Source organism: Anabrus simplex, chromosome 2, assembly GCF_040414725.1.
Source record: "Anabrus simplex isolate iqAnaSimp1 chromosome 2, ASM4041472v1, whole genome shotgun sequence".
Lineage (NCBI taxonomy): Eukaryota > Metazoa > Arthropoda > Insecta > Orthoptera > Tettigoniidae > Anabrus > Anabrus simplex.
The window spans coordinates 966,344,535-966,363,903 of NC_090266.1; the positions used below are offsets into that span (position 1 = coordinate 966,344,535).

At 41.0% G+C, this 19,369-nt stretch overlaps 1 long non-coding RNA gene across 1 annotated transcript in view; it reads left to right on the forward strand.

Annotated features, from left to right (window-relative positions):
- Positions 1-8,055: 8,055 nt before the first annotated feature.
- Positions 8,056-19,369, forward strand: part of LOC136863224 (uncharacterized) — a 49,024-nt gene continuing 37,710 nt past the window's right edge. Inside the window, exons 1-2 of the long non-coding RNA XR_010859176.2 lie at positions 8,056-8,177; positions 11,614-11,714. This is a non-coding gene — a long non-coding RNA (uncharacterized lncRNA). The remainder of the gene's footprint in view (positions 8,178-11,613; positions 11,715-19,369) is intronic.

Genomic DNA, 19,369 nt, shown 5'->3' on the forward strand with positions numbered 1-19,369 from the left:
AAAAATTCATGATTAAGTGGATCCTTCAGTTTATTCAATAAATAGGCAAATAATTATGTCACCTTTTATAGCTGAATTGTAGATTTGTCCCTGAGGGCGTGAAGAGGACGTTGTCCCGCGGCGGCTGCGTCGTCTTGCGGTCGGCGTCGGCGTTGTCTTTTGTCGTTGGTGTTTGTATTTGTGTTGATGACTCGAACCAGAGGCAGGAACGGGGAAATGTGGAGCTTCCACATTTGACGTCATGGGGTACTGGTGTGACACTTCCCTATGGCGAAGCACGCCGAAATAGTTCCCACAGCAGCAAGGATAAAGTTAGAGTCACAGTTCGTATTTGGAATAATACGCAAATGAAACAATCTAGAACCTTCCGAGGTGCGGTGATCAAGCACTTCATAAAGAAAATTAAATTTAACGAGTACAGTCTCTGCACTGTACTCCACCAGCATAATACATTTGTTGAAATAAATGACAGTCCAAATTCCCGTACGTCGTGATTTTCAGATTAACACTGGCACTTAAGATCATAATGCAACACAGTTCAACGGACAGACATAGCCTTTAAATGAAATTGAGGCTGGCTAGAAATACTACCGCTGCTTTCACACAGTCTTTGAACGAAATCAATGCTGGCACAGTTAATGCAAGAACACAGTCTTTAAATGAAATAAAGCTGACACAATTAATGCGAGAACACAGTTTTAAACGAATTCAAAGCCGGCACCGTTTATGTGAGAACACAGTCTTTAAATGAATTCAAGCTGGCGAGAACACAGTCTTTAAACGAATTCGAAGCTGGCACAGTTTATGTGAGAACACAGTCTTTAAATGAATTCAAGCTGGCGAGAACACAGTCTTTAAACGAATTCAAAGCTGACACAATTAATGCAAGAACACAGTCTTTAAACGAATTCAAAGCTGGCACGGTTTATGTGAGAACACAGTCTTTAAATGAATTCAAGCTGGCGAGAACACAGTCTTTAAACGAATTCGAAGCTGGCACAATTAATGCAAGAACACAGTCTTTAAACGAATTCAAAGCTGGCACAGTTTATGTGAGAACACAGTCTTTAAATGAATTCAAGCTGGCGAGAACACAGTCTTTAAACGAATTCGAAGCTGGCACAGTTTATGTGAGAACACAGTCTTTAAATGGATTCAAGCTGGCGAGAACACAGTCTTTAAACGAATTCAAAGCTGACACAATTAATGCAAGAACACAGTCTTTAAACGAATTCAAAGCTGGCACAGTTTATGTGAGAACACAGTCTTTAAATGAATTCAAGCTGGCGAGAACACAGTCTTTAAACGAATTCGAAGCTGGCACAGTTTATGTGAGAACACAGTCTTTAAATGAATTCAAGCTGGCGAGAACACAGTCTTTAAACGAATTCAAAGCTGACACAATGCAAGAACACAGTCTTTAAACGAATTCAAATATACAGCCGGACCGAGAGACGAATTATGTCGCGACGTGCTTACTTGCACACACTCGCTGACTCACGGCTTACTGCCGACTCACTCCACTCTCTGCCTTCAGCACACTGCCGTCGCATACCGCACACTCTCTCTGTTTTACTGCAGGCTCTCTGCTTACATTCTGCCTTACCCCAGGCTGGCGACTCGCTTATATTTCGTTCATGCAGCAATGGAACACGAAGGAACCTTCTGCGTGACGTCGCTTGTCCTTGGCCGGTGTTCTGGAACGTCGCGAACTTGCTCGCAGTTCCCATTATGCCTGTGCGCTCGGCGCAAGTTTTAAAGGCTTACGGCCGGGTGTTAGCGAGCTTCTCTTAATAAAAGAATGAAACGTGAATGCTCGTAGGGTGTTACCGTTTCATCTCCCCCCCTGCTCGGGAAAAAGAAAATTGCTGGGCGATTTTCTTTTCGCTCATCTCTTTGTAAAGTATTTCAAAAACTTGAACAGTCTTCTCACTATAGCCAGAGGATTAATGTAAGGTGTGACGCATTTTGATATGATTCCATCATTCTCCATCTGTTTAATGATGACCCGTGCTTCTTCCAAGTACTTCATGGGTATCGGATAAGGCCGTTTCTTATAAGGTGATGTGTCAGTAACATCTAAGTGGTGCTTGAAACCCTTAATGACTCCAGGTTTCTCAAAAAATACATCTGGAAACTTCTTAAAAAGCTCTTGGATTGCCTTTATTACTTTATCATCATCGTAATCTGGGCTTTCAGCTACATTGGCGTACGGCGTGAAGTTGTAGTGGTCCTCGTTAAACTCATCATCGATAATGGACGCCATCTGGTCCTCTACGGGTCCCACTTCCTCGGGTCGCCCCTCTTCGTGGACGCTTTCTTCGACAGGCGGAGCCTCGCTCATCTTGCCTTCTACTATGCCCACCGGGGTCTCACATTCCGGATTCTTCACGTCATTATAAGTAACCAACTGTAGCCCTACAGATTCGACGTGGAAAAATTTAATCACATTAGCGGGATAATCAATGATTCCCCCATGTTGAATGAGAAAGTCTGATCCAAGAATTAAGTCAAATTTCATTTGCGTCAAGATCAAAAATAGATGTTGGAACTTAACACCACCAATTTCTAACTCAAGAAACGCCTGGAATTTGCATTTAATAGCTTTGTCAGGAACTATGCCTTTAACCTTAACTTGAGTAACCGGCAAGATGGAGATGTAGGTCGTCTCCTGCGCCACATCTATTAATTTCTGCGAAATTAGTGAGGCTTGCGATCCCGAGTCTACTAGAGAGTGGACAATCATATTGCCTAACTTAATGATAATGATCGGTAAGCCGCGTTGTATCTGAGGCTGTCGTGGTGTTGAATCCTCATATAGTAAATCTGCATCCTCTAAATACCAATGGTTAATGAGTGCGCTACATACTACTTCTCCTCCCTCCGGGTTTTCAGGCTGTCTCTTTATTGCTTCGACAAAGTTTTTTTTTTTGTACCCGTAGCTCTTGGATCCATTTCCGTTCTCTCATTTCTTCTCTGTATCTCTGCCTGGTATTCCAAAGAAGCTGCTCCAGGTAAGCCCTCTTCCCTGTTCTTATTCTTTACATATTCCGTAGTCTCTCTCCAACGTTTCTCTAATTCTTCCCGCTGGGAGTTCCTATTATCATTGGGTTGATTAGCTGCCTGCCTCCATGAAGGTCCAGGTTGAAACTTAGCCCTCCCTTCGTAGGGGCGATTCCTAGATCTTCTATGCCGAAACGGAATATCTCGGCGAGTTTCTCTTTCTTCTCGCGGTTCTGGATTTACTTGAACCGGAGTTTTCATTTCCGTAAAGTTGGTTGTAGTTTCTTTGGTTCGACCTGCTTTTGCTGCGCTCTGAGTGTGCGCAGTATCGAGTTTCCTCAGGACATCATCGAGCTGCTCCAAGTCCTGGACGTTTGCTGCCACCAATATTTCCTGAACATTTGGTGGAAATTGCAGCGTTATGACCTGAATAAGTTCTTGCTCCGGTAAAGGAGGGTCGAAAAACTGCATCTTTTTGAGCTGAGATATGAGATAATCTGAATATCGCGAGGAATTGACGGACGTGTTATACTTTCTAGAGTATAATTGAAGTTTTATCAGGTGCTGAGCCTCAGCACTCCAAAATCGTCTAAGTAAGGCTTCCTTAAATTCTTTGTAAGTGTTAATACTGAAATTAAAAGCGGTAAACCACATTAACGCCTTGCCTTCTAACAATCGAGATGCTATTCGTAAACGACGGTCGGTCTTAACGTGATTTTCTTGAAAGAATTCTTCGAGGTTGAGGAGAAACTCCTTAGCAGTATACTCCTCTTTCCCCGAAAATTTGGCTGGTTTTTCCTCAGTTATTTTAAAAATTGTGGAAACATTCATGGATTCTCCACTAGTGTTGTGAAGGCTAGATGATGAAACATCCTGTTCGATTTGCGATACTTTGCTGTTGAGAGCTTCTATACCCCCTTGGAGTTCAAGTTTTAGGGTTTTAATTTTCCCCTGTACGGAATTCTCAATTTCCTTGACCTCCTTCTCTATGTCGGTCTTGACTTCTGCTACATCGCGACAGATACGAGTAATCTGCGTGTGAGCATTATCTAACTGAGTCTTGACACGTTTATCGGCCTCCTCTTGCTGACTTTTCAGAAGAGTAATTTCGTTTCCCAACTTCATGAAATTATTTTTAACAGATTCATGAAGTTTGTCTTGAATAGACGCGATTTTAGTTTGCGCAAGAGATAATTGAGCATGGGACTCTTGAAATTCTTCCTTTAAGCTTTCTACTTCTTTAAGGACTTCCTGAGAAGAAGACGGGAAAGCAAGTTTTAAGTCCTCCGCCACTTGTGATTTTATATCTTGCTTAATGGTTTCTAAGTCACGAGTTAATCTTTCATTTATTTCCGTAAACTTAGAATCCATTCTTTTGTTAGATTCTTTAAATCTTTTTTCAATTTCGGCACCTGCACTATTGAGCCTACGTTCCAAATTATTATTAACTTCCGCAAATTTTTGATCAACAGATTCTGTCAATTTTACAATGTTGGCATCATTAGCTTCCCTTAGTTGAGTGATACTACGATTAGTTGCTTCATTAGCCTCCCTTAGTTGAGTGATACTACGATTAGTTGCTTCATTAGCCTCCCTAAGTTGAGTGATACTACGATTAGTTGCTTCATTAGCCTCCCTTAGTTGAGTGATACTACGATTAGTTGCTTCATTAGCCTCCCTAAGTTGACCTATACTAGCCTTAGTGGCTTCCAGGGTCGCGTTAGATTCTTTAAGTTGAGCTCCTAAAGTATTGTTAGATTCTTTAAGTTGAGCTCCTAAAGTGTTATTAGATTCAGCAATCCTACGCCCGAGATTAGTGTTACTTTCCGTAATCCTGTCATTTAGACTGATTTTTAAAGCCTCGATGGCAGCTAGTATATTTTCCATATTAATGTCGTTATTTTCACAAAATGCAGAAAATACAATCATTCACCTCATACGTAAAATCACCATTATTGTCCAATGGTAAAGTTCAAAATTTCACCAACACAAAATATCAAACACTTGTGCATAAAATTAAATATCACCATTATTGTCCAATGGTAAAGTTCAAAATTTCACCAACATAAATATCAAAATTTATATAAGCCTGTGCATGAATATTATGCCTGAAATGTTTTACATAGCAAGAGAAAGAGAAAAATAATCACTTGTGTCATAAACTTGATCAGAGTTCTGTGCCAAAAGTTTAAAATTTCGTCAAAGTCATTGAATTGAACTTCGTAAAATTTTAACACATTCACTGAACTGGAATTAACGTACGTACTATGCACTTTTATTTGAATTTTTAAGTTAAGATATCACTGATTTCAAAGTTAATTTTTATCACTTTACTCTCTTTAATCTGGCCCCAACGTCACGGGTGCCACTATTCACTCTCTTTAATCGGGCCCCAACGTCATGGGTGCCACTATTCACTCTCTTTAATCGGGCCCCAACGTCATGGGTGCCACTATTCACTACCTTCTCTCTGTAACAGGAATGCCCGTACTTCAGTTTATCGGAGAGCATGAGGAACGACAAGGCGTGTACGGCCCATGCTAAGAGAGTAAGAGAGAAGGGTAGTGAAAGAAAAATTCATGATTAAGTGGATCCTTCAGTTTATTCAATAAATAGGCAAATAATTATGTCACCTTTTATAGCTGAATTGTAGATTTGTCCCTGAGGGCGTGAAGAGGACGTTGTCCCGCGGCGGCTGCGTCGTCTTGCGGTCGGCGTCGGCGTTGTCTTTTGTCGTTGGTGTTTGTATTTGTGTTGATGACTCGAACCAGAGGCAGGAACGGGGAAATGTGGAGCTTCCACATTTGACGTCATGGGGTACTGGTGTGACACTTCCCTATGGCGAAGCACGCCGAAATAGTTCCCACAGCAGCAAGGATAAAGTTAGAGTCACAGTTCGTATTTGGAATAATACGCAAATGAAACAATCTAGAACCTTCCGAGGTGCGGTGATCAAGCACTTCATAAAGAAAATTAAATTTAACGAGTACAGTCTCTGCACTGTACTCCACCAGCATAATACATTTGTTGAAATAAATGACAGTCCAAATTCCCGTACGTCGTGATTTTCAGATTAACACTGGCACTTAAGATCATAATGCAACACAGTTCAACGGACAGACATAGCCTTTAAATGAAATTGAGGCTGGCTAGAAATACTACCGCTGCTTTCACACAGTCTTTGAACGAAATCAATGCTGGCACAGTTAATGCAAGAACACAGTCTTTAAATGAAATAAAGCTGACACAATTAATGCGAGAACACAGTTTTAAACGAATTCAAAGCCGGCACCGTTTATGTGAGAACACAGTCTTTAAATGAATTCAAGCTGGCGAGAACACAGTCTTTAAACGAATTCGAAGCTGGCACAGTTTATGTGAGAACACAGTCTTTAAATGAATTCAAGCTGGCGAGAACACAGTCTTTAAACGAATTCAAAGCTGACACAATTAATGCAAGAACACAGTCTTTAAACGAATTCAAAGCTGGCACGGTTTATGTGAGAACACAGTCTTTAAATGAATTCAAGCTGGCGAGAACACAGTCTTTAAACGAATTCGAAGCTGGCACAATTAATGCAAGAACACAGTCTTTAAACGAATTCAAAGCTGGCACAGTTTATGTGAGAACACAGTCTTTAAATGAATTCAAGCTGGCGAGAACACAGTCTTTAAACGAATTCGAAGCTGGCACAGTTTATGTGAGAACACAGTCTTTAAATGGATTCAAGCTGGCGAGAACACAGTCTTTAAACGAATTCAAAGCTGACACAATTAATGCAAGAACACAGTCTTTAAACGAATTCAAAGCTGGCACAGTTTATGTGAGAACACAGTCTTTAAATGAATTCAAGCTGGCGAGAACACAGTCTTTAAACGAATTCGAAGCTGGCACAGTTTATGTGAGAACACAGTCTTTAAATGAATTCAAGCTGGCGAGAACACAGTCTTTAAACGAATTCAAAGCTGACACAATTAATGCAAGAACACAGTCTTTAAACGAATTCAAATATACAGCCGGACCGAGAGACGAATTATGTCGCGACGTGCTTACTTGCACACACTCGCTGACTCACGGCTTACTGCCGACTCACTCCACTCTCTGCCTTCAGCACACTGCCGTCGCATACCGCACACTCTCTCTGCTTTACTGCAGGCTCTCTGCTTACATTCTGCCTTACCCCAGGCTGGCGACTCGCTTATATTTCGTTCATGCAGCAATGGAACACGAAGGAACCTTCTGCGTGACGTCGCTTGTCCTTGGCCGGTGTTCTGGAACGTCGCGAACTTGCTCGCAGTTCCCATTATGCCTGTGCGCTCGGCGCAAGTTTTAAAGGCTTACGGCCGGGTGTTAGCGAGCTTCTCTTAATAAAAGAATGAAACGTGAATGCTCGTAGGGTGTTACCGTTTCAGTACATTAGAATAGAATCCCAGACCATTTACAAGTTATAATATGTGACTAATCAAATGAACATGGTAACCTATAAGCCTCGGAGAATATGGACACAGATTTCCAAAAAAAGTAAACAAAGGGAGAAGAAAGGCACGGGAAGGACCAAGGACGGGGATCACAATAACGGGAGTCGCCTGAGTATAAACATTGCCAAATGCAGGAACAGTATTATGTGATAAGTTGTACCGTCCAGGCCACAAGTTCAATCACTCACAAACTCTTGAAATTGCATATTACTCGATGTTCATTTGTTAAGGAACAATATCACTCATATCAGGCTTAAAAGAAAACCGGCCACAGAAATGAAGATAACTCCAAAATCCATAGGAGAAGAATAATAGTGGTAATTATAAAATAAATACTCTGTTGCTCACCCAATACAGCAAATAAAAGAAGTGGAGCTTCCCAGCAAATACTTGGAAGTCCTCAGACGACCCTCCAACCACACTCGGAATCAGTGCTGGACTGAAGACCGAGTATGTGGGGGAAGCCTTTATACCGCTGCCGAAAGTTCCGGAAAAAAGTACACAAAACGTCGAGAAATATCGGACACTGACGTAGCGGATGACGTAACCCAGAGGAGACTCAGTGTGTAGTCAGCAGTTCACCAGGACGGATGCATGGCGAGGCAGCAGAGAAAGTCCAAGGCCGGTTAGTTGAATGAAGTATCGGCGAGTATATGAACATAGATGAAGTTCCAGATGACGGTAGCCGAAAATAGGTGAGTGATCGTTACAACGGTCAACCAATTGATTGCATAATTTGATATTACTTACGTTTAGTTACTGTAGCTTTCAGTTATGAGTATTTAATAATTGATACAATACGCAGAATAAAATAATATGTCCATGTTGTTAACTACCGCATGGAAACACAGTTCTCAAATCAGCTGATTCGACTTGGTAATGCAGCTCGGCTGTTATGCTCTAGCACCCTGCCTGTAAAGTTATTTCTTACGAATATATCAATCCTCGTTTTCTGATCACTTCATGTTCTATCTGTCGAAGTGTCCTGTATCTTGGACTCTTGGAATGTTCTTCTTAAATCTTCTTGAAATCCGTCATATATGTAAGGGATTTCTTCTCCTGGCTAATAGTGAGGTTCTATTGAAAAGTCAGTAGGCTTTCTGGAGCACTTTAACATCCGATTTGTGTGTGTGTGTGTGTGTCTGTGTGCAAGCGAGCGAGAGAAAGAAAACGAGTGGTCAGAGGGAGACACGAAGTTCTGTGGCATTTTCACAAAATCTCGACGTCAATTATTGGAAATCTGTCAAGAAAAATCTACAAATAGTGTGCTGCGTGCGTAAGCATTTCTCACTTGGTGTATCACATTTCATAATGCATCGGACTAGTTTGATGGTGTTTAATCCATTAGTATACCCTGGCGTCCGGAAATGAGCCCACTAATGCAATCGCCAAGGGTTTTGTCCTCGCACACAGCGCTACAAGGGGTGAACAAAGCATTTAGCAAGCTCCAGAGATGAAAGATATGTAGATTAATTTCCAGGGAACAGAGGTATTTGTAATTGTTACGATATGCGCAGTGTACAAATTTCAAATGATGGGATGGTACCATAATAATAATAATAATGATCTACTTGAGCACCGTCAAGTACCACCGGACTGAGCCAGGATCGAACCTGCCAAGTTGGGATCAGAAGGCCGGCGCCTCAACCGTCTGAGCCACTCAGCCCGGCAGTAAGAGCTGTTTGCCCTACCCTTTTCCTTAACTCGTTCATTTTGACCGAACACCGAGTGTGTTGGAGGTAACGGATTAGGCGTTCCGTGCAATGGTTTTATCGTTATTTCTGAATGAGCAGGGTAATGGGCGTGATTGGAATAAGTCAACATTAACGTCATTTTAATGTTTTCGCCTCCTTCGGTGAATGGTCAATGTATTGCCCTTCGATCCAGCGGGTACCGGGTTCGATTCCCGGCCGGGGTGGGGATTTCAAACACGCATGGATAATTCCTCTGACTAGGGTACTGAGAGGATTAAATTTTTTTGCCGAAATACTCTCCTTTTCACACACGCATGACACACAACACTATGAACCATCACAGAAAACAATCAACAATGTGAACTATGTCGTACGTATGGAATTGGCCCTGTGCACTACACAAGAACTATTTCCGAACATTGACAAGTTGATAGGTGCGATTTTTAACAATCAGGGAAAACCTTCTTCAGGGCTGCCGACAGTGGGGCTCGAACCTACCATCTCCCGAGTGCAAGCTCACATGTTCATGGTTTAGAGATGTGTGTGTAATAACATTCAATGTGGTCAGTGAGTTGAATATTAAGTTCTTAACTGAAATTGTGCCAGGAACATGCAACAAGTATGCTACCGCAATATACTGTTACTGTTACTACGACTAAAATATAAAATGATATTCTAATATAGTCTTCTTTCACCGGTCCGACTCTTTGGCTGAGTGGCCAGCGTTGAGGCCTTTGATTTAGAGGGTCCCGCGTTCGATTCGCGGCCGGGTCGGGAATTTTAATTGCATCTGATTAATTCTTCTGGCTCTGGGGACTGGGTGTTTGTGTTTATCCCAACACTCTTTTCTTCATATCCAGGCAACACAGCACACTACCAGGCACTACAGAAACGCCCACCCTCCAAATTGGGTTGCGTCGAGAAGGGCATCCGACCGTAAAACAGGTACATATCCGCATGTGTGACAGACTTCGCAATCGCAACCCCACAGGTGTGGGTAAATCGTTAAAAGAATAAGAAGAGAAAGAAATGTTTCTTACAGAAGGATACACTTCAGAACATTTCTAGAATACAAAACATTATAAGGAATGATGAGACTACCAAACACTAATAAATACAAGTACTAGAGTGAATTAGCATCTTCTCCATTGTTTTTGAATGAGGTTGCAATACTCGGCTTAGTGGGAACTGATTACAGCCTGTCGAAATAAATTAAGTGGGGCCTACATTTTCATCACATAAAGTTGCAATTTGTTCTCATACTGTTTAAATCATTTGGGAAGTAATATAATTTCGAAGCTAGACCTGATAGCATGTACAGCACTATTATGGACCTTGGACTGCCACGACAACTACTGCCCAGCAGGATGGCATGGATATAAAATAGTGCTGAACATGACCTGTTCTTCAGCCGTATTTCCTGATTTCATTGACCGTATTGCTAATTCCCATATGAGACAGCTCCTCATATGACCTTGCGAGGCTAGTAGAATCCCGTTGCAGTTCTTAGTCCAGAATTAAAGTCTTTGGACGAGCCGGGAATCGGACCTGAGACCTCCGGGTAAGATGCAGTTAGACCCACTACTCCTACATCACTTGACTGGCATCGTATGTTAAGTAAGCAGGATTTAACGTCACCTATATGGAATTTTACAGCAAAAAAATCACTTTCTCCATTTCCCTTTTACATTATTTTGGGAGTTCTCTACGGGCATTAATACACATCCTTCACATATTTTATTATTACGAGATTTGTCTGCGGTATTGCTACACATTCTTCAAATATGTTGCCTATCAAAATCTCCTTCTTGCATTCGGGAGATAGGGGGTTCGAACCCCACTGTGGGCAGTCCTGAAGATGGTTTCCCGTGAATTCCCATTTTCACATCAGGCAAATGCTGGGGCTGTACCTTAATTAAGCACACGGTCACTTCCTTCCCATTCATAGCCCTTCCCTATTCCATCGTCACCATAAAACCTATCTGTGCTGGTGCGACATAAAGCAACTTGTAAAAAACCTCCAATCCCCTTCTTTCTTTTTTTACAAGCTTCTTTACGTCGCACCGACACAGATAGGTCTTATATCGACGATGGGATAGGAAAGGCCTAGGAGTGGGAAGGAAGCAGCCGTAGAGCCCCAGCACTTGCCTGGTGTGAAAATGGGAAGTACGGAAAACCATCTTCAGGGCTGCCAATAATGGGGCTCGAACCCACTATCTCCCGGATACTAGCTACTGGCCGCACGTAAGCGACTGCAGCTATCGAGTTCGGTCCCTTCCCCTTTCGACTTCCGTCGAAGGTATACTGAAAGTTGAAACATTGATGGTTAACTCAACAGCAATCTACTCATGCATTATATGCCCCTCCCGAATCGCATTTTATCATGATGTAGTGCGCCTAATCCTCCAAACTAACTGGCGCATCTCCTTTGTTGCAGATTATTTGACGCACAGTACATCAATGCGAGTGTGGAACTGCTTAGTGTACCAGTGGACTGAATGCGGATAGAGAGTGGCATGTGGGCTGGGCCTTTTCGTGGTGAGTAATGTTATTTGTTTCCTTATCAAGTGCTGCATTTTAACTTGTCTGTGTTCATTAAGCAGTCTGCATGACTTATGAATCAGCAGGGAGATTGCTCACGACATTAACGTAAATGGGTGTGAAAGACAGTGAAGAATATTAAAGAAACGAAAAAGGGATACGGAGAACATGGATTAAAATAATGTGTCCTTGTAGTTCACACATAATCAGTTTCTTGGTGTAGGCGTTGCAAGCCTCGTTCTTATCCGGAGAACCCGTGTTTCGATTTCTGGCCAGTCCAGGGTTTTCAATATTCTGGTCTGAGTCTAGAACGGGGCTCACTCAGCCTCGTGACTCCAACTGAGGAGCTCTCTGACACGAAGGAAAGTGGGCCAAGTGAAGAAAGCCAAGCAATGCGTCTAAAGTTGGAGTCACGCTGACAACGTGGAATTCCACTATCTGGAGGAATTCTGCCTGCACTGCAGTCGTCTTTTGAGGCCAAGGTCTTAATGGAATGCTGAGCGACGGGTTGGTTTGTTTGTTTGTTTGCAGTTAATATATCGAGAGATTCCCCCCAGCATCAAGGCAACTAATAATTATAGTATGGCTTCAACTATCGTCTAGCAGACATTTTTATTTCACGCCTGACTGCATGTCGATCTCGATATTCCGGTTGACTGTACAAAATCGGAACTCTGTTGGACGATCTATGGCTGAGTTTTTACAGAAATTTTACTTAAATTTCACGGGTAAACACGACCCCTTTTATATTCCGACATCGTGCGACATAGTATGTGGAATGAACTTATTGCCGCTCTTCGAAAATCAGCTACTTCTGTTTGGTTTGAACGCACGATCTCTGCATCTGGTGGCCGACTATCTACCTCTGATCCAAAGAGGGAACTTGTATGAAGCACAGAGTTACCAAAGTGATCTAACAAATTCAGGAATTGTATGAATATTTGTTTAGAAAAATAAGTACTGCGCGACCTCTTGAAAAATAATCCCATGTCGAACTGAGTCGTTCTTCTCCTAAGCGCTGGCATTTAGTCGCTTCCATTTGAACTTTTATTCTTAGGACAAAGTTCCGTGAGCCTAAAATAGCACAAAGTCATTAACTTTTAAAAGGCAATACATTCTTGTCTACCGAACAAATGGCCGCTCAGCTTGAGTGACAAAGTTATCAGCTTGTACACGGGAGATAGTGGGTTCGAATCCAAATATCGGCAGCCCTGAAGATCGCTTTCCATGGTTTCCCATTTTCACACCAGGAATATGCTGGGGCTGTTCGGTCGGTGTGACATAAAGCAAATTGTTGTGAACAATTTTGTCTGTAGTAGTAGTAATATGTTTGCATGCTAATGTCTTCACTTTATTTCGAATATAATAAATTATGCATTTTCCTCGGAGTACACCCTACACACACGAAGAGTGTCCAAAGTACTGCGTAGTAAATCACCCGATACCTTCCTTTCATTCTAATGTACACTATCACGTTGCATAGACATATATTTACATATGTGATTGTACAACTCCGAAGTGGAAGTCTTATGCAATTCTTTGTCAATATGACTTCAGCGGCTATTCAGAGTGTAGCATTTCATTCACACACTCCATGCAAGTGCTGAAATAATAACTTATTTCAGCTCTCTGCCCACTTATACCTAAACCCAGCCTTATGTATTGCATTTTCAGAATTTAAGTCGCAACGCACACTTGTGATGGTACATATATCACACCTTCGTACTGTATTCACAACTGAGAGATATTATTATTATTATTATTATTATTATTATTATTATTATTATTATTATTATTATTATTATTATTATTATTATTATTATTATTATTATTATTGTTATTGTTATTATTTCAGTTGGATACTTATTCTTAATATTTTGAACTGGAAGGTCCTCATGTGTGATATGAGTAATTTTTTTGTACAAGCGGCTGGGAAGACAGTGCTATTTACAACTCAGAAAGTTTCCGTGAGTCATGTGGAACAGCCCAGAGTCCGATGACGTGGCTTCGTTTCCCATAAGTGGTTCGGGGCGTGGTTTTATAATGGCAAGAGGATCTTCAACACGTGATTGGGTGGCAATCAGGGTCAATCTAGACGTACCATGTGAGAGTAGGGGGAAGCTGAGGTCTGTATAGGTATGTGAGAAAACATCGAGAGACTGGACTAAGAACTTCTGTGGAACACGGTTGATTTATAACTTTTGTGAAACGTGGTTGACTTGAATTCTTTTTTTGGAATATAAAGTGTGGTACTGACCTACAAACTGTGGAGTGCTTTGGCACTTGGTATTACTTATATCACTTGTGGCGGCTTGGTGTCTTATATGGTGGTGAAAGCTATGGAGAACTGTATTTCAGACTTTCCGTAATTTATGGTCTGGAACAACAAGCCTGTGTTGCTCATGTGAAAGTATCTTTTTAAAAAAGTATTAGAATCTGTGAACACAGAATTATAAAGGTACAGTATCAGTGTGATATAACACGTGCTGATAGTGAGAATCTGCAAGTTGTGTTGATATACAGAGACAGTGAAGTGTATTTATCCTTATATACATGTTTTGTAATTAGTGCTCACCGGGCTAACTACAAATGGTAGCTTGGTCCTCGTTCTTGGTTTCCTACTGTTTTTGTTGTTGGATAATTGCGTAAATATGGAGTCTTCCAGTAGTATTTTGTGAGTGTATTCGATGTATATTTTTGGTGTGTTGATGAGGTGCTCATCCACGGATATTATTCAGAGTATAGTTAGTTATTTTACAATCAGTGGAGTTATTGATGAACCAAGGTGCATTTCCTACCTGTTCAGTCGTTTACAAAACGTTAGTTAAGGCCTGAAGCAGATGTAGCAGTACGCAGCTCTATTTACACACTCTGAGAGAGAGAGTATTATCATGCTCTCTTAATATTTGAGCCATCCATTTGGGTGAAACTTGGCGCCCATATAATGGATATTTCGGTTAATTATTTTTATTAGTTTATTTTACTTAAATTATTTTATTATGTTATTTGAGTTATGTCATTTATTCAGGTGTCATATGTGTTACAAATGACGCCCACGCAAAGTATTTTTTTTGCTAGTTGCTTTACGTCGCACCGACACAGATAGGTCTTATGGCGACGATGGGACACGAAAGGGCTAGGAGTGGGAAGGAAGCGGCCGTGGCCTTAATTAAGGTACAGCCCCAGCATTTGCCTGGTGTGAAAATGGGAAACCACGGAAAATCATTTTTAGGGCTGCCGACAGTGGGGTTCGAACCTACTATCTCCCGAATACTGGATACTGGCCGCACTTAAGCGACTGCAGCTATCGAGCTCGGTCGATCAAGTCTTGTATTGTTATTAATCATACTTCATATGGCTCCCAACAGTGGAGCAATGGTTATTAATTGTTATTTAGATATATTTCACACTATCTGGCCGAACGAGTTGGCTACGCAGAACGCATCTTGTAGCATTAGACTTGCATGGGTGATGATGGGTTCAAATCCTACTGCGGGAAAAATGAAGGTAGTCTTACGTGGTTTCCCATTTCATTTCAGACAAGTGTACCTTTATTAAAGTCACGGCTATTACCATGCTTGTTTGATACATTTCCTGTTCGTCTCCGAAAACTGGTATATACTAGTATGACATTAAACGCCAGCGAAATAAAATCGCATACAGTGCATATCTATAATAAGTTTCTTGGATTCTGTGTACTATAACTCAAACCTCAAACGAATGGGAAAGGTAGATGACAAGCCTATATTCGTATAAGAACTTTGAAATAAAAAGCATAGCGACAATATGCTGTATAAAATGCACAGTTTTAACTAACACTGTGACCTCTTGTGCATCTGCATCAATAATTTCTTTCGATGACGAATGTTCAGTGGATTCTCATGTATCTTATCCTTATCAGATTTTCGTTTGGCCAACCTGAGTGGTTCAAACGGTAGAGCCCAAAATGATGCGTTCAATTCCGACTCATTCCTGTAATATTTGAGTTTGTTCAAATACACCAGCCTCTTACAGGTATATAACCATTGTTCTTCTTCTTATAATTGTTATTATTCTTTGCACCATCTCCCACCTTCTTCACTGATTTACATTAATATGGATAGATTATATCGTTGCCTTTTCCCTGAAAACAAGTGTCTTGTTCACTATCTTTCATATTTGTTCTTTGAACTCTCATGTCATTTTGCTCTAGAAGGAGGGTAGAAGTCTATTCAGAGTACGGTGGTATGAAATATTATGTTCAGCACAGTTTCGTAAATTTGAGAATATAAAATTTCTTTGGACAATTCTTATCAATAATGCTTTCAGTCCTTATATTTCTTCAATGATCATATGATACAGGCCGTATTCGTCTTCATCATCATCATCGTCATCACATACACCCAGACGTGCAGGACGTCCATGGATGTCAAATAGAAATACCTTCACAGACCTTTCCGAAGGCAACACTCCCATCACATCAGATCATCCTCAGATACAATTACACAATTTTGGCTTTCAAGCTACCATATTTACACGATGGGGCTACTGACGATGCATAATGTTCACATTTGCGGTATTTTTTTTAGAGGATGTTCTGTCAAAACCTCCTAGCACGTAACTTTTCCTTTTGCAGTCCTGAATTTGATTAAACGAAGTTTTCATATATCGTTGAATGAAGGCTTGCACGTCACTATTTAATATTTTAATTATGCGCAAAGGAAAATATTAAATCGAGTGTTCCTCTCTGTGCGTGACCATGTGTATTGTACGAACATTATGGAATGGGAGACCAGATAAATGAGTCCTAAGTGTGCTCTGGATTACGCGAAGTGATTACGTAGAAGGTAATATGGTACTTATTTGGTAGCCATCACCACTTTTTTCCATCCTACCCGCGGCGAATGGTAGTGTATGACAGAAGTTGTAAAGCAGATGGACATAAAAGTATGCCCAGCAGGGAAGAATGGCATAGATATAACAAAACGTTACGCGAACAGTCTTTGTGTCTGGAAAGAGGTTGCAGAGCTACATCAGCTGCTGTCAGAATGTTTGGGCTGGCGAACGATTTTTTAAAACTTGATCAAACAATCGGATTAGCACCAGATTAATTTACCTAATATCACCATAAGCCAAACAAAGTGTCATATGACGTTAACGCTTTCTCTTTAACTTATATTGTAGTACATAAATCGATTGGATTATTTACATTTACGTTCTTCAAACATTCACGTCATGAGGAAAACAGGATCTTGATTTTATAAGTAACGTATGGTTCAACTTTCTCGACTGCATTTTGCTTACTTAGATGTTCATAGGTGTCGGTTTACGTACGTTCTAACACTAATTTACCAATTAAAGCAACGTTGAGTGGGTTCAGTCCTTGGAATAGTGTTCTGTAGTTTTGGTGAGGTGTAGAAGAATCCGAAAGTACCGGGCTCCTGAAATGCACGCATTAACCAAAACAATGGACGAGACATTAACATCATTCATAACAAAGACTGGCTACACAAGGAATGGCGTAATTAGTATTACATTCACCTCAGCCAGAGGCAAGTATGAGACTGAGGCAGGCACAGGTCATTGAAGGTAACAAATCTATTCTAGCCCATATCGAAAGATATAGTGTACTGTAAACACCATATCTCATCTGTTACGGATTTGGGCTGGCATTAGGTGTACGAGTATATTTTAGATAATGGAAATATAATGTTACATGGCGTAGATGTAGAAAGTCAATGAAGGTACTTCTAAAGTACTGTGTATTAGAAACAGAATTGTGTAATCTACAAGGCACTTGAAGAAGGAAATTGACTCCATGATACTTGCTCGCAGCTCGATAAGGTAATGTGGTAAATGTAAATGAGGTGAACTCTGGGAATTTCATTACTTTGGTAACATCTAGGAGTACAGTGATACAGTTCGTTCTCATTAACCTACGTTCCCTCAGTATTCCCCTACATAAATTACCACTTTAGGAATAATAATAATAATAATAATACAATAGAAGAAGCAGAAGAAGGAGAAATGTAGCGTACCTTCGACTGTGATAACTTAAAGACCCACCGGCATCTTAGCATGGTTTATGTTTCCTTAACGTGCCGATAAAATGACGATGAAAGTAGACAAACAAACAGAGTGGTCCACAAACACCGTAACATTTAGTTTTATGCAACCCGCAATTGATATTCAACCCAAAAATATCAGCTCGTGTTCCTACACAGAATTAGTACAACGAAATATTGTTGTCTGAGCTCGACAATGTATACAGAATTATTAGTACTACCGGTAATAGTAAGTCAATGAGTCAATGATAGAAACAGTAATGAATGCACGAAATGATCACAGCTGAAATTAAAGCTTTCGTTAGCAGAGTAAACGTAAATAATAATAATAATAATAATAATAATAATAATAATAATAATAATAATAATAATAATAATAATAATAATAATAACGTGTGGCCTCAAGAGGGGCCGGGTGTAGGTCTTTCGATATAACGCTATATAGGCAACCTGTGTGGCTGTGAGTACAGGACCCCGCCTGAAATGAATTCTAAGGTTGAAAACGGTACAAAAGCCCAGCCCTGGAGCCCGAGGAATTTTTTGAAAGTTAAAATACCCGACTCGGCCGGGAATCGAACTAGGGATCCCTTAAATCAAAGGCAATCATGGTAATCATTTAACAACGGAGCCGCACAACGTACCTTAAGCCTATGAATAGATACCGTTATCAACAGTGAACATCCTGTCATTTAATGGGCTTTGTTCTAGCTAAAGCGGCAAAAGAATGCACCTCTGTGCTTAACAAACCAGGGCCGGACTTATTCAAGAATGCAACAAGTTGACGATGAATTTCCGCCCGTGGCACGTTCTTGGCGCTCAGAAATAAAATATAACCACATACCTCGTGTTTGGACCACTTTTCTAGTAGACTCATGTTCGGGCGATTCCCCAAAATGTGCTTATGATTTCGAACAGTCTTGTCACAAATATGCAGTCGCTCAAAACTAGTGCATGTTTTCTCGGAAACAATTGAAGCTACCAAGTGAATTGTCCGTGCGGTTAGGGGCGCGCAGCTGCGAGCTTGCAATCGGAGGATAGTGAGTTCGAACCCCACTGTCGACAGCCCTGAAGATGGTTTCCGTGCTTTCCCATTTTCACAACAGGAAAATGCTGGATCTATACTTTAATTAAAGTCATGGCCGCTTTCTTTCCATTCCTATCCCAACGTCGCCATAAGACCTATCTGTGTCGGTGCGACGTAAAGCAGAGTGTAAGAAAACAAAAAAACAATACTGAACCTATAGATATACCGTTTGTTTTGGGTATCCTTTTTCTACATGAGAGGCGAATTAAAAGGTAGGGGGCCCAAATTCCGTCCCCGCACCTAATTTCGTCCCCCCCTACGGATTTCCAATTTAAACGGTTCGTACCTAATGTTTTGCCGCGCGCACACGTATAGTCTCATCCCGTTGTCTTGTGAGAGTTGATTGTGTGCACCACGTTTAGTTTCCGTGTACAAGGAGGATCATGCTGAGCTGAGTTTGTGCAGCATTCAAATTAAGAGCCTGTTATTCCTAGAGTGAGCACTGTTAAGTGTATGAAATACATTTCAGTCATGTGCTGTAGTTCCTAGCGTGTAATCGATACAGTGAGGTAGTTGGTATGAGT